Source organism: Acinonyx jubatus, chromosome C1, assembly GCF_027475565.1.
Source record: "Acinonyx jubatus isolate Ajub_Pintada_27869175 chromosome C1, VMU_Ajub_asm_v1.0, whole genome shotgun sequence".
NCBI lineage: Eukaryota > Metazoa > Chordata > Mammalia > Carnivora > Felidae > Acinonyx > Acinonyx jubatus.
The window spans coordinates 192,782,686-192,799,752 of NC_069381.1; positions in this window are offsets into that span (position 1 = coordinate 192,782,686).

Consider the following 17,067-nt stretch of genomic DNA (forward strand, 5'->3'; position numbering starts at 1 on the left):
CTGAGAACCCTCGAGATGTGACTTAAATGTATCCTAAACTGGGTCTGGTTATCACTCACTCTCCCTGGTAGCTGAGCCAGATTCCTGAAGCTGCCTGAATCCTGTAGAGCTCCACAAAGGGGCCGCTTAGTCACAGCTGCTTTGGTTCCCCTCATCTGCTGACACTTGTCAAGTAAGTAGAAATCACTTCAGTTATTAACAACAAAGAGAATTGAATGTAAGGAAATAGTTACTTAGGTGATATAAGGGCTGAGAATCCAACAGGAGATTATGAACAACCCTAAGATTAGCAACAGCAAGAAGTTATTAGACACCTAAACTGGAGCCACAAAGAAGAGGTGATATGACTAGAAGCTAAGAGGTGAAAGCTGAAACCACAGGAAAGTCTTTCAGGAGCTGGATTCATGGAAGAGGTACAGCCACTGCTCAAGAATTTTCCAGAAGCAGAGAGGAGGTAGAGTAATATCCAGGCTTCTTTACTCTGTCTAACCTCTCCCTAGTTCTTTTCATTGTCTTAATCCAGCTGAAAGCCAGCTAACTTAGAACTCTGCAGAGGGCATCACACGATGCTGCACTGCAGACCAGATCAGATCAAGGGTGCAAAATGGACAGGAAGACAAATAGGTAGACGATGTGGACAAGCAGACTGGCCGCTGTTGCTGGATGGATGCTAGCGTCTGTTCAGCTGTTGGCTCAGACACCTCTGCTGGCTGGCAGCTGCTTTGTGTCTCTCACTCTGTTCAGGAGTTTGAGTCACACGCACTACTTCTAGAACAGGAGTTGCTAAACCTTGTCTGGAAAGAGCCTCATAGTAAATGTTTTGGGTTTAGTAAGCCATTCACAACGATTTGCTACTGTTTTGTAGCACAAAAACATCCACAGGCAATATGGAAACAAATGAATAAGACCGTGTTACATCAAAACTTTATAGAAACACATGTTTCCAGAGTTTAGCTAAGCTACTCCATGGTATTGCTACCTGGGAATCCAGTTTGTCTGGCCAAGAGGCCTGTGGGGCCTTAAGCCAACACTAGTCCTTTATGCAACCCCAGGCCCTAGATAGCAGCCCACAAAATGAGAAGCAAAAAGCAAAAAGTTCCTGATATGTCTCCCCAACAGCCCTGGTGATTAACAGTCCCTCGTAACCTCTTCCCAATGTGCACCCAAGGAAGTTTTCAAGCTGTTCTCCAAATGTAGAATGCCCAGAGATATGGACTAGTTGCTTTTCAACACCACAGAGCACCAATTACCAAAGTGCTGTGGGGGGTCTAGGGCCCACCCCAATAATCAGGCCACCGTTTTCCCTAGTAGAGGCCAACCCCAATCCCAGAAAGGTCAGTTGGACACCCTGGAGAAGGAAGCAGCTGGCTATGGGTCAAAGCCCCAGAGATGTCCACCTCAGATCTTCCCAGTAGCAATTTCTAAGGTAAAATCAATGGGGGACAATAGAAGATTAAAAGCTAAAACTCAAAACTTTAAGTATTTCAAGATTCAAAACATTTTAACAAGTTTTGTATAGACACAGAGATAAAAAAAAGTTAACTGAGAGTGTTTAATACTTGCCAAGCTACTATTACTTACTCCCACAGAAATGAGACAACTAGCCAGCATTTCCAAAGATTCCCAAATGCATAACTTAAAAAAAAACCTGGGATCTGGCTGCTGCTACTAGCAGACTTGGGCCGCACATACCCCCCCCCCCCCACCAATGCTTTCAAGGCAAAGGTAAATGACCTGTTGCTCCAAAGCAACTAGACTCTACCTTTGGTCAACATCCACATTGCTTTCTCCCAGAGGAGGCCCCCACGAGGTAGTAAATGCAGTGAAACTCCCTCTATAGTTCCATCCTGAGCCAGGTCTGTAGCACATATACTCAGAATTTGATATAAGCCAGACACGCCTACCCTTTATGGACCTCCATCAGGAAGCCTCCCCTCCCCTGGGTTGGCCTCCGCCATCCTCACACACACCAATGCCTGAGAAGACATCTAATCTAGATGCCAAACAGGGCACCCAGTAGATAAGCATCAAAACTTCCCTATGGAGGCTCAGAAGTGCCTGGTATCCCATGCTTTATTTTCAGGATAGGTTTGTAAATTATCCTGTACATATTTGTGATCCTAGTTTGAAAAAACAAACCATTCTGATTCTAGAACACTCTTTCTTGAGACAGAGAAGAAAGGTTTTGGATGAACCAGTAGCTGGAGTACAATGGAGAGGATTTAGCTGAATTCAGTTATTTGCATCTGCTTAATGGTGGACCGTGCTGCCTTGAGGAAAATCAGGGAAGTTGCAGCTTAGATACCCTAGAAAGAATCTTTCAGTCAATCAGATTCAATACAAGATGTTGAAGAAGCAGTAAAAAGTCAGGAGGAAAAAAAGGAGAAAGAAAAATGGACCTAGAGATCCATATTACAAATTTGTTATAGGTATATCCTGGTTTTTTATTTTTTATAGATGCTATCAAAAAGACAAACAAACCCTTCACGATAGGTGTTTTGTCCCTTTGGGCATTCTACAGAAAACAGAATAGAAGTTTTCACCCCCTAGCAGGGATTTAGATTACTAACTACGCATAATCTGTAAATACAGTCACATTAGAGTGCATATGCCAGTCTTCTCTGGGGCTGGTCCCTGTGACTTAGCTCCCCTCTTCTGCATCTGCTTACAAAAGGTATTTGATCTGTGGGTGTGGTCAGCTGTCTTCAGTCAGGTGCTTTTCTCCCACACTGAGCTGGATCACATTTCCCCTTGAATATGTCAGATTGAAATCTGAATGTGTAACAATTGGTATTCAATAAGACAAGTTTCAGAGAGTGAATCTGAGGCTAGACGTTTGCATGGTTGAACAATTGATAAACATAGGAAACCAGGCACTAAGGGCATGGAGGCACAGAGAGCGAATATAAGAATGCAAACAGGACAGAAGCCAGAGAGGTAAGATTTATAAGAGCTCAATTCATGTGTAATATTGAATGAAATGAAATAGGCAAACTGTGAATGAGGCTGTAAACGCATGTCAGGATTGGGGAGAATTTTATTACCCACTAGAGTTACACTCTTCTATATTTTGGTATTGCTAGTTTTTTTCAGAGTAATATACGCTTTAAATTTTTCCCCAACCACATTGAGGCAGTATTCTGAACAATAGTTGCTCCTACTTCCGGAGTTATAGTTTTTGCTTTTATTTTTATTTTAGTGAAGTCAGCGGTTTCTACAGAGTACCCTAAAGCTATTTCTAAAGACCCATCTTCAGTGGAACACTTTTTAACTCTTTAGTGTTAGCCTTGGGTGTAAGGAGGGGGGAAAGGGGCCATATTTGAATATAAAACAGAGTGATAGATATAGCAAAAAAGAAATGTTGATGGTGTTCTTTTGTTTTCCTTCAAATAATAGTAAATATATGGCTTTTGTAGTAAGGACTTGCTGTCTAAATACGGAACGTATGACCTTTTCCCTACTGTCATGCCACAGAATCTTTGATTCTGAGGTTGGACGGGATAGTCCCTCCAGTGCTACTTTTATCACTCAAGCAGGAATCGGCTGATCATAATCCCTGACAGAAGCACAGACAGCTTCTGCTTCAAATGCCTGCAGAGATAAGGACCTCAAAATTTCACAAGATCACTCCATACTGCCGTGTCTGGAAAGCTAGAAAGTTCCATTTCATATTGATCCAAAATCTGTTTACTCATAGCTAACGTGCATCTTTCTCAGTTATGCTTATGGAACTCCACAGAATAATTCATCTTTTACCCTAAAGCCCTTCAAATATTAAGGCAGTACCACTGTACAGGACAGGCTGAACTGCTGTTTCAGAAACTCTTATATATAAATCCGGAGAAACGTTCCAAAACTGTGTCTTCACCAAATGCAGTCTTTATAAAGAAGCACATGTTAGATTCCAATCCAATCTACTATTTAAATAGAAGCTAATTTATTTATGTATACGTAATTTAAATGTTGCTCTATCATTCTTTTTCATCATGCATTTTTCCTGAATCAGTACACAGCTCACTTAACAGCTCCTTCATCGGATGTGAGACAATTGTGCTTCACAGTTAATGTCACTGGGAGAATGTTGGAGAGAGAACAGGAGATGATAGATGTAACACTGTATTTTAATGAACCTAACATACCATTGGTCACAAGGCACACCTTTATTTTATGGACCACTATGGATTGATGAATTATGGTACTTAGTAGTTTGAGATACTATGAAGCTAAATGAAAGCTAAACCAGACTGTTGCCTCTCTATCTATTCTGTTCTGAGGATGAGGCTGGCTGAGGGCAGGAGTGGGACCACATGAGTGACTACTTCTCTCTGTATTTCTGTTACTCATGCCAAATACTCAATGAAAGTGACTAGGGATGTGGAATGACGGACAGCATCAATGTGTTCTATTTTTCTTTTAAATAAAATATCATCATTTGAAGGTACCTAACAGCCTAGTGAGGCCACTGTGGATGACAACAGTTTTCCTATTTCTTTATCGTAGGACTTTTCTGCACTCCTGGCACAGAAACACCAATCGTAGATGTCATTTATTAAAATTTATCAATTGCATTGTCACTTTGTGTGAAGCTTATTTCTTCTTCCTATTATTTTTGATGTCATGAAAAACAATAATGGAAGGATGAAAAACAGATTGTGAGCTATAGGGCAGGGTGGGGGAATTGGAGACTGGGAGAACCGGAGACATAATTGCCATTACTGTGCTTCGTTGTATGGTCATCAATGTCTTCCTTAATACGTTTAATATACTGAATTGAAAGAACAGGTCAGCAATACCACACATGGGAAGATGTCATGAAAACTAGAACAAAAAAGTAGGTTGAATTACGTGGGAGGATTTCCCATTGATAGAAGTAGAAGCTGATGTTTTTAAATGTTCAGCTGCTATAGACATTCAATACATACAACGTAGCAATAAATAGTATCATGTTTAAAAAATTTAACACGGGCTAATTTAACATGACCCCTTTGCTGCTGAAGTTTGGGAGAAGGAATGTCACCACAGAAAAATCCTTAGAGAGAGTAAAGACTGGATTTATACTATAAACAACAACAGCAGCAAATAGCTCAAGCTGAGAGAGCTACAAACTACAATGGTCTATTAACCCTTTGCTGTATTAAGGAAACCAGATCTTCTGAAAACTTTCTTGATTCTTTAGAAGACAAGAATGCTTTACTACGCTTGTTTCTAAAATGTAATAGCTCAGGGGTCTAAGTATCATCTGGCAGTTGGATGCTAACGTGAATTATTGGTGGAGGATGGTATTTGTAGCTGTTGTCAACTTGACACTGAAGCCTATGTGTGAAATGTGATGCTTTTTTCTCTTGCCTAAATATTCAGAGGGATCCTCTCTTTATTAACTGGTCAAGAAAATCATTTTATTGAATTATAGTGACACACATGGCAAAAATTATTTTTCCAGATTGCTGGGAGGGAAATGTAACATGAAGAGCAGAGAAAGGCTAGACAGGACTTCCTTTCTAGAATATAACCCCATCTGCACTACAGTATATTGATTACAAAACTGGTCCTAATTCTTTTTCCTCATATCCATATTCTTTGTAACATCTTTGCAGCCTTTCCTATCAAGAGGAGTATTTCTTTGCCTCTTTGCCTTTTAACACGATTTGGGAAAAAAAAAAAAGTGAGGGGGATGGAAGTAAAAGTGTTCTAGTTCTGAACATAGACCTCAGAATGCCTTGCCTCCCCCTCCCAACCTCCCTTTCTCTCCAAACCCCCCCCCCCCCCCGCCCAATCTCTCAAACACCTACCTCAGCCAAACTCAACCAATACAATAAACCCCAGCTAGTCTGGTGGAGGATAAGAAACCATGTAGAATAGAACCTAGATAGCTGAGATCATTCTAGACTAGCTGGCCCTGAGAGAGCCCACCAGATGATCCAGATGCATAATAAGCCTGGCCAGTCAGGATCTGTTGAGTGTAGCCTAAATCAGCAGGATTTCCTAGCCAATCCATTGATGCATGAGCTAAAATAAGTGTTTATTATCATATGTCACTGAGGTTTTGTGGTTGTTTGTCATGCAGGATTATTGTGGACAAAAGATAACTCACCTAGGGGTGTTTCTAAATTTGACTTTTCATCCTCTCTCAACTCCAGTGAATCAATGGACACTGACAAGTGACAGTTGGTTGAAGCATTTACTTCTTTCCTCCAGTCTAGTTCAAAACTTCTAAAAGTTCCCAAGGGAAATATGTTATTTCTTACACTTTTTTCATTTTTCTTGCTACTAGTTGTCCAACTTCTTTTTCTCTTAGTTTATCTGAGAAAAAAAAAACTGTTAAAAAGTCAATCCCTGGAATTCTGAGCTTTTTCATTTATCTACCCACGAAGTTCCCAGGGCATAATGAATGCCCTCTCCTTATAATCTCCTCTCAACCTGTTTAAAATCCTTGACTCACCTTATTTACGTGAAGGAATAAACAACTGAAAAGGCATAAAGCATTAAGGAAAGAGTTGAATTTTAATAGAGCCCAAAGATTTACATTGTTTTTTTCTTAAATGGTAATCATAGGTCAATCACGTTGGAAGCATCTTGGGAAGATAACTAAAATGCATATCCTTAGGTATCATCCAGACATAGTACAACAGTAACAGAATTTGACCAGAAGTGGGCACAATTGCATTTCACTGCAATTTTGTTTGTTTTTTGTTTAATGTTATTTTCCACTGCTGAAATGAGTTTTAAAAGTCAGATCAGCTGTAAGCTCCTTAATTTTAACAAAAGGGAAGTGTTGTTTGCAGTCAAGGATCCATCAAGAAAAAATAAACTACTTTGTATTCCAATTATAAAGGTTTATATTTGGTTGTAAAATTGGAAAAAGTAAAGAATTGCTCAAATACTGTAAGGGCTAAGGGAACAGAGGCTAGGAAAGCTGTCACCAACAATCCTAGCTTATAGCACCTAAGCAACCAGTTCTTAGAAAGGAGTTAACCTGAAGTTTACTTCAAATGTTATTTCTGACACCATCCCACATGTCTGTCCACAACTGTCTCTGGAGATTAATGATTTATCCTTGCTTTCACTTTCCAAATTTCTTTCAAGTGTCTCTCATTAGCTTCCTTTAACTAGAAACCAGATGGAGAGGGGATTCTTGGAAATGTGGTTCCCAGCTTCCCCTCTGTGAAGCAGACATCTTATGGGGCTGGTAGTATTAGGGGCCAAATTGACAACAGAGAAGGAAAAACAAAAAACAAAAACCAAAAAACAGCAACAACGAAAAACACCTTCCCGTTTAGGTCAAAACTAGAGTATGAGTAAGATCTAAATATTATATACATTAAGTTTTGAGAATTAAACCAGGAAAAGTTTGAGGTGGGCATTTATATCCTACTCTAGAAGTACCAATAATTTAGTCTTCACAAAGGGCTGGTGCAATTTCTATCTTTCATTAAATGTTAAAGGTTTCCCCTTAAACTTTGGTAAGCTTTATGTCTTAATTTCTAGTTATGCAATTTGTCAGATCCTAGCTTCCTAAGTTTTCATGACACAACATGAAGCAACATTTGACCTTCTCTTATCAATTTCATGGAAAATACTTCTTGTCTCTTGTTTTCTCACATCAGAACTGCTCAAAATGCAGTAAATAGTGTCTGCAAGCGTACCTCTGGAGGAAACACTACATTTCACAGACTGTTTTTAACATTCTTCAGCGTAACTCAGTAGCATCATGACAAAGTGAATTCGCTGAAAGCAGTTTTGTGAGGGTCAAAAATGATGTGACCCAGGTGTGTAACTCTCTGTAGGTCTTTTGTTTTATCTATGGGGAGAGCTTACAATATTTAGAGAAATGGGTAGGTGGCTGACATTCAAGAATTCTTCCAACACTACTGTTTCCCTAATGTATGGCTGAGAAACGAGTCTAAGGTCACCCTCTCTAGCAATTATCTGCTGGGCAGCTATTTTACGTTGACTGTGGAGCAGATGGCTAATCTAGCCATTGTGAAATTGGAGTAACTGAAGACAGAAGGCTAAATTTAAAGAAATTGTTTTTCTGCTCAGAGAAAGGTAGAAACATGCACTGGGAAGAGTCAAGATTATTCTTAAGAAAGTTTTAGGAGATTTAGAATGAAGGAATAAAGACAGCACTAAATGTAATGGCTTAGGAACAAAAACTGGTGTAGAAGTAGGAAATCAGTTAAATAACTTCCTCTTTGGAATGAATATAGAGTTAGTTATACAACCTATTGTCCATCCAAAGCAAGAAAGTTTGAGAAACTTCAAACAAAGAGCAAATTAACCAAATTTTGAAATATAAATAAAAGTTTCAAGGAAGATTAGAGGACATTTAAGAGTGTATGTGTCTCACCTATAAAGAAATAGAACTATAAAAATCTTTATTAAAATATTTATTTTCTAAAAATACAGTATTTCCAATCTGACCATAAGAAATTATGAACACAAGAGTTATTAGGAAATTGCTGTGGAATGAATGTTTGTGTCTCTTCAGAATTCATGTTGAAGCCTAAACCCCCAATGTGATGGTATTTGGAGGTGATGACTTTGGGCAATAGTGAAGTCATGAGGACAAATCCCTCATAAATAGGATTAATGACCCTATAAGAAGAGACATCAGAAAGATGATCTTTCTTTCTCTGTTCTCTGCCGTGTGAGGATACAATGAAAGATAGCCATCTGCACACCAGGAATCTGTGTTCTCAGAAGAACATGACCGTGCTGGCACTCTGATCTTGGGTTTCATTACCCCCAGAACTGTGAGAAATAGTTTGTTGTTTCAGCCACTTAATTTATGGTATATTTAGTACAGAGGCTCAAACCAACTAAAATATAAACTGAATAGAGAAACTTATAAAAATAATTGACTTAAACTCCATCATGTCAATAATTGCATTAAATATTGAAGGGGATATTGAAGACATGATTAAGATTATGGACTTTGAGATGTGGAAATTATTTTTGATTATCTGGGTTGGACCAATGTAATCACATGAGCCTTTAAAAATGGAGAACCTTTCTCAGCTAGAGTCAGAAAAAGAGATGCAATGATGAAATTGAGGTAAGAGAATTTGCTATATTGTTAACTCTCAGAATGGAGAAATAAGGCTATGAGACAACAGATGTAGGTACATTCTAGAATCTGGAAAAGGCAAGAAAATGGTTTATCCCCTAGAGTTTCCTAAAAGGAACACAAACCTTATGACATATTGAGTTTAGCTCAGTGATATCTGTTTTGGCTGTCGATCCTACAGAACTATAGAATTATAAATCTGTGTTGTTTAAGCCTCTAACTTTGATATAATTTGTTACAGAAGCAATAAAAAATTGATACATATCTCAAGTATAAGATAAAGATGTTCAGTCTGGGTTAAAAACAATAACAACAACATGTTACTTAGAACAGCGATGTTTATACAAATACAAGAATACTGATAGACAAAAATAAAAATATAGAAAGACATATACTATGAAAAAATCAACCAGAAGAAAGCTGATGTGACCACATCAATATCAGACAAAGTTTACCTTAATTCAAGGTAATTTAATTTACTTACCAGTTATAGAGAGCAACATTATATAGAGATAAAAATGCCAATTCAAAAGAAAAACATAATCTTAAATGTGTGGATAATTGATAACACAGTTTTAAAATATATAGAGAATAATAGTAGAACCGAAAAGGGCAATAGATAAATCTACAATCATAGTTGGAAATTTACAACAAATTTTCTTTAGAAATTAAACAAATAACCAGATTAAAATTTCAGGAAGTTACAGAAAACTTAGAAAGCCCCACTGTCAAGGCTGGACAAATTCACACTGATATCCATGTAAACCAACTACAGTATAGAAGCTATTTATTTATTTTTTTTTTTTGGAGGTTCTGGCTGGGGAGGGCGGTGGTTCATATACCCTTGACCGAAAAACAGTCCTCCTCTATCTGGAAACATTCACCAAAAGAGTATGCCAGGTCACAAAACAAATCTCAATAAAGTTCAAATAATTGACATTATATGAAGTATGTTCTCTTACTACCAAGAACTAAAGGGGAAATCATGAAAAAAAAAAGATAATTAGAAAATACTCATCTGTTTGGAAGTTAAGTAACACATGTCTGGATAATCCATTTCCCAAAGATGAAATCACAATGAAAATAGAAAGGATTTTAAGTGGGGGGAAAAAAAAACCTCCAAAAAGTCCACACATGATAATGTTTTTAGCATGCTGCTAAAGCAGAAAAGGGAATTCTCTTTTAGTTTTATATGCACATACTAGAAGGGAAAGGAAGCTCTTTAAAATTAATTATTTAAGCTTTAATAACAAGAACTGAAAAAATAAAAGCAAAGATATCCAAGTAAACCAGCAGAAATAATGAAAATAATAACAGAGATAGATGAAATAGGAAACAGATACCAAAGCCAATAGTTCCATTGTAGACTGATTAAAAAAAATGGTAAAACCTTATCAGAGGCATCAAGATAAAAGTGTGAAAAAAATAGAAAAATCAGAAATGATAGACAAAATCTCATCACTTGCAGGCAAAAAAGGATAATAAGATGATATCGTATATAAATTATGTCAATAAATTTCACAACTAATTTGAAAATGAGCAAATTCCTTGGAAAATGCAACATAATGTAACTGGCACAAGATGAATAAAAAAAACTGAATAGCCCAATGTTTGCTAAATGTTTTTATATATTTCATCCGTAGTTGAAAAAATTCCCCTCTCAAACAAAACTCCAGACCCAGATGAATTTACTGGTAAATTCTACTAAATATTTTAGAAGAAAAAATTTAATTTCACTCTACCACAAACTCTTTCAGAACACAAAGAAAGAGAAAATATTTCCCACCTCCTTTTATATGTCCAGTAAATTACTAATAGCAAGACCTGTCAAGGATATTACATGAAAAGAAAATTACAGGTCCATGTCCCATATGAACATAGAGGACAAAAGTACTAATCAAAAGTATTAATCAAAGTACTGGCAATTAGAATTTAGTGGTACATTAAAAAAATAAATCATCATTACCAAGTAGAGTTTATTTCAGTATTATAAACTGGGTTTAACATTAAAAAATAATTAATGTAATTCACCTTAGTGACATAATAAAGGAAGAAAAGAACTGACTTTCTTAGATATAAAGAAAGTGTTCATAAAATTTAACAACTTCTAAATTCTCAGCTTTGATAAAGAATATTTATAAAAAGCCTACAAGTAACATCAGACTTAACAATCAAATATTGAACAGTTTTCCCTTAAAGTGAGGGAAAAAAATGAACATGATCATCATTTTTATTTTACATTGTATTAGACATCTTAGTTCATGGAATATTATAAAAGAAGAAAAGAAAAAAAATACAGAGACAGAGAGGGTCTGAGAGGGAGACAGAGAAATCTGAAGTGAAAAGTAAGAAGTATAACTGTCATTATACATAAATATCATGGTTGTAAATTCAGAAAATACAAAGGAATCTACAAACTATAAGAACTAATCAATGAATTTAGTAAGTTTCATTGGATACATTGTCAATCATATTTCAATAAACCAGTAACAAACAATTGGATAATTAAAAAAAAATAAATAACCTTTGCAATGTCATCAAAGACAAAGTATCTAGGAATAATATTAATAAGTTATATGTAAGACTTTCCTGAAAGCTATAGATAAAACACTGTTTAAATAGGAAGATATTCCATGTTTATGAACTGAACGTCTTTAAACTGCTGGGTGTAAATTCCTTCTAAATAGGGTAAATGTAATCCCCAACTCTAATAATGTAGAAATATAAAAGCTAATTCCAAGATTTATATAAAAATGTAAAGGGCACAGAGATGCCAAGACCAATCCTAAAGCTGCAGTAACGGAAACAGTGTCATATTTAAACAAAGATTGAGAAATATTTGAAAGACACAGATGAGATTCCAGAAATGGACCCACACAGATACATTGTCTTGATTTACAATAAAAAGCACCAATGAAATTCAATGGGAGAGTAAATGTTACAAACTAAATTTGTAATAAGTCAAGAACATGATAATTGGGGAATAGTAACAATTTTGTCTTTAAAAAAAGTATATATAAATATCCCTTCAGTTCAACCAAGTATGACCATACCTATAAATCAAATTGCTTAGAATCAGTACTAGTTATATAACTCTTGGTTCTTAGCCCCAAGTCTGTCTGTCTCTACTCTTTTGTGAGATGCTAGGATTTAGATTCTCCAAATCGTATATAACAGACTTTCTTGATGGCTGGCTTTCCCCTAGGTTCTGCCAGTGAGAGGCCTTCACAGGAACTGGAAAGCTGGATAAAGGACAAGGTGGCTCTCTTCCTATTTCCAAGTCCTCCCACTTCCATCAGCAGTAGAAGAATGCTGTAGCCTCTGGTTTCTTTTGACATTACAGCTGGATGTTGTCCTGTAGAAGTTCACACGCCAGCCTTGTGGCAGCCGCTCTTTGAGGCTCCAGCAATCTGGTAGCTTCATCTCTTCCCTTTTGTTCTTCCAACAACCACAGGAGTAGTAGCTGCTTCCTATAGGTAATATTAGAGTATCTCTGCACCCTTTTTACTTTTACAACTTCCAAATACATTTGTATAACCAATCCTTATATCAATCAAATCATCTCTTTTACAAATACCTGATGTTTTCTGCTTTCCTGGCTGGGACATGAATGATATAGAGCCCATAACTGACAAGGAATGTCTCCCTTGAGGCAACTACATGAAAATTTAAGTTGTTCTCTTCAAGTATAAATTATCTAATTGAGTTTTTAAAACCCTTAGGCTGCCTTACCCTTCTCAGCAACTAACCTTCCCATCCAGTAATGAGTCCTAATGGATGCCAGAGCCGTTAATGCAAGAATAAAAATAAGCAGAAGTGATTGCTTTCCACAGTCTCCAAGATATCTGTCCTAGAGGTAACAATAAACACCAACTGAACTATCGTGATTTAATCTGTGATGCTATCATCCAGGATGAAAATGTCAGTGTGGATTCCTCAGATTTTTTACACTTGCTACAACCCACCACTAGTTTCTATTTATAGGTAAGTTTGGCAACACATTTCCAATTGAGGTTATTTTAATCATCTCTGTGGCCAACAGCAACTTAACCAATCATTACACAAGAGCTCTAGGTGGGATCCCAATATACCTGTTGCCAGTTCCAGTATCCAGGTCTCCAGAGGTGGTTGGCTCTATCGTGAACAAGCCAAAGTTAAAATATGTTCAAGCAGAAAGAACGTATTTTGCCAAGAGAAGGTAAGGGTTAAAATAATCATGTTCAGGTTTACTAGAGAAGAAAGCAGCACTTGAAAGAAGCAAAAGATCTTAAGAGAAAGCCACTGCCTTGTATCTTCCCCAGTTCCTTTCCTAGACAACCAGTAGATAAGAGATCTAAGTTCACACATATAGAAGAAGTGTGTTTAAAATTTTATGTATCTTATAGGAAATAAACATTAAAATCTATCCTAAGAGCCCACTCATCAGAATGTGATTATTATGATCCTTCATCATATTTCAGGGCTGAAATTTTACTCATTGAAGGAGCTCACTCTAGGGCATCTACCAAATCAATAAACCATCCAACAAATGCAAATAGTAGCAGTAGTAATAGTAGGAGTAATGACAGCTATATATGCGCATTATTTTGTACTGACAATTCTAAATGCCTTAAAATGTATAGTCTCATTTAATTCTTATTAACAACCAGGGGCTATTCCTACTTCTATGAAGTGAAGTACCTCCATTTGCCTTTTGAGGATTTCTTTTCCTCTGAGTGAGTTCAGGCTTGAAGGAGTTAATTAAGGGACTCTATCCTTACAGAATTAAATCATGGGTACATGACCCAAGCTAAATCAGTTTAACTTTTTCTCCTAGAGCCTTGAATCTTGTTTGGAGTGATTCAGTAGCCACAGTACCTGGGCAAGATCCTAATATTTACTAGCCTACTATATAAATAATTGTTCCTACTTTTTTTGAGCCTCAGTCACCAGCCTTTCCCTTAATTTCCTAAGCTACTCAATGTTCATCCAAAAAAATAATAATAATAATTTTCTGCTTAAAATGACAGTCAACTGTGTTGCTTGCAATGAAAAATTTTCTAAAGGATAGTTTCTATAAAAAATTTTTAATGTTTACTTTTTCTTTGAAAGAAAGAGAGTGAGAGAGAGAACGATTTGGGAAGGGGAAGAAAGAGATATTGAAAGAGAGAATCCTAAGCAGTCTGCATGCTGTCAGCACAGAGCCCGATGCAGGGCTTGATCCCAAGATCCATGAGATAACAGCCTGAGCTGAAATCAAGAGTCAGACACTTAACTGACCAACTGAGTCACCCAGGTGCCCCAAAAGGATAGTCTCCTTTTATATGTGAGAAAATTGATGCTTAATGTGGTTAAGTAGATTGTTTAAGGTCAAACTGTTTGTAAAATGTAGAAATGGGATTTAAACCCAGGTCCCTCTGAACTTATAAAGCCAGTGCTCTAGATGAAATGGCTTTGTAATAGATGTGAAAAGCAAATTTTGTTCCATTCAAGGTAAGCTATTGTTGAACAGTTTTTAGAAATCTGAGAAGCTGCAAGCTTTAGTCCTGGTCATTCATACTTTGGTGGATCTTACTGGTGGATCACATAAATAAATGAGGGAGATTCTCAAAGCAAAAGAAAAGCTTTAATGTGAATGGATAAAGATGGACTCATGGCCAGGTTCCTCCCATGGTAGGGAAAGGGGTATAATTAACAGGCTATAGGATAATGGAACAGACCCTATCTAGGGAAGATTATTCTCCTGTGATTTGCTTCAACAAAGGAACCTAAAAAATATTTAAAAATAAGATTTTTGTGGAGAAAATAATAACAGTTTAAAAGGGCTTTCTGGAAAACAACTTTTTCTTCAAAAAGTTAAACACAGGAGTGCCTGGGTGGCTCAGTTGGTTAAGCAGCTGACTTCAGCTTAGGTCGTGATCTCATGGTACATGGGTTCTAGTCCCGCGTTTGGCTCTGTGCTGACAGCTTGGAGCCTGGAGCCTACTTCGGATTCTGTCTCTCTCTCTCTGTTCCTCCCCGTCCTTGCACTCTGAGTCTCTCTCTCTCAAAAATAGATAAAGACTAAAAAAACAAAAAAACAAAAAGTTAAACACAGAATTACCATACATTCCAGCAATTCTACTTTTAGATATATATGGAAAAAAATTGAAATCAGAGACTCAAACAGATGGTTGTACAGGAACATTCATAGAAGCACTATTCAGGGGCGCCTGGGTGGCGCAGTCGGTTAAGCGTCCGACTTCAGCCAGGTCACGATCTCGCGGTCTGTGAGTTCGAGCCCCGTCAGGCTCTGGGCTGATGGCTCAGACCTGGAGCCTGTTTCCGATTCTGTGTCTCCCTCTCTCTCTGCCCCTCCCCCGTTCATGCTCTGTCTCTCTCTGTCCCAAAAATAAATAAACGTTGAAAAAAGAATTAAAAAAAAAAAAGAAGAAGAAGCACTATTCACAGTAGCCAAAAGGTAGAAATGACCCAAGTGTCCATTAAGGGATGAAGAGATAAACAAGAAATGATATTTACGTACAATGGAATGTTATTTATGCACAAAAAAGGATAAAGACTGCTGCATGCTACAATGTGGATAAACCTTAAAACCATACTAAGTGAAATAAATCAGATAGAAAAGGTCACATATTGTATGATTCCATTTATATGAAATATCTACATCAGATAAATCTATAAAGACAAAAAGCAGATTAGTGGTTTCCAGAGGCTGGAGGAAAGGGAGAATAGGAGTCACTGCTTAATGGATATAGAGTTCTATTTGGGAGTAATGAAATGTTTTGAACTAGATAGAGGCCGTGGTTGCACAACAATGTGAATATAGTAAATGCCATTGAATTGTACACTTAAAAATGATTATTTTATGTGAATTTCACCTCAATTTTTAAAAAGCCATTTCCTATGTGCTAAATACTTTGTATACAATACACATTTAATCTCCAAAAACTACCTTATGAGGTAGGTTATTGTTACCATCACCATCTAAAAGACAGGAAGACTAAGGTGTAGAAAAATTATTACTTGCCCAATGGTCACAAAACTGGTAAAGTAGTGGATTTAGGATTCAAACTCAAGAATTCAAGCACTGGATCCAAAGTCTGTATTTTCCAACATTACGCTCCTATACCCTTCAAAAATTAGGAATATTGTGATTAGAGTTTTAGACCAGCACTGTCCAATAGAACAGTGATGATTAAAATATTCTATATCTACATTGTCCAATACAGTAGCCACTACTACATGTGGCTCCTGATTACTTGCAATGTGGCTAGGATAACTTAATAACTGAATTTTAAATTTTGTTTAATTTTGAATTATTTAAATTTAAAGAGTCTTATGTAGCTATGGGCTACCATACTGAATAATAAACATTTAGACTCTGTTGTGGGTTGTTTTTGTTTTTTTTTAATTATTTAGGATACACAAAAACATTCCTCAGAATGTATACTCTTCTTTCTGGAAATATGAAGAGATAGGAAAAGAATGGATCAGTCCAACCTCAACCATCTCCTTGTTCTCTGAGAATTTCCAAGCGTGAGTGGCAGATTATCAATGTCAAACTTAATGAGGTAGTATGAACCTTCATTTTCTTGTAGTAGTATCACATTCTAAAAGTCAAGAAGGTCTTGACATTTATAGCAAGGATATATGTAGGCCAAAAAAAATATTATTCAGGATAACTCTAAATATAATTCATAACAATATAAGCCAGTCAGTGGTAATGCACAATAGTATCATACCATCACCTTGCTGAGAAGCAAATTGGAATGAACTTGGAATATGTGTATTATACCTTTGGGATAAAAAAAATTACTGTAAATGCAGTTTCAGATTTCCCACTGGGCTTCATCCTACAAATATCTTTTTCAAGGTTCTCTTCCATCTGTTTATTTACCAAAGTTAATTTTCTTTTTGTTTCAGCGCCCAAGTTGTCATGTTTTGCTTTTTCTTCTTCTTAAATTTGTTTATAATGACTATCTCTTTAATACAAACACCCAAGATGGCAAGGCAAAACAAAT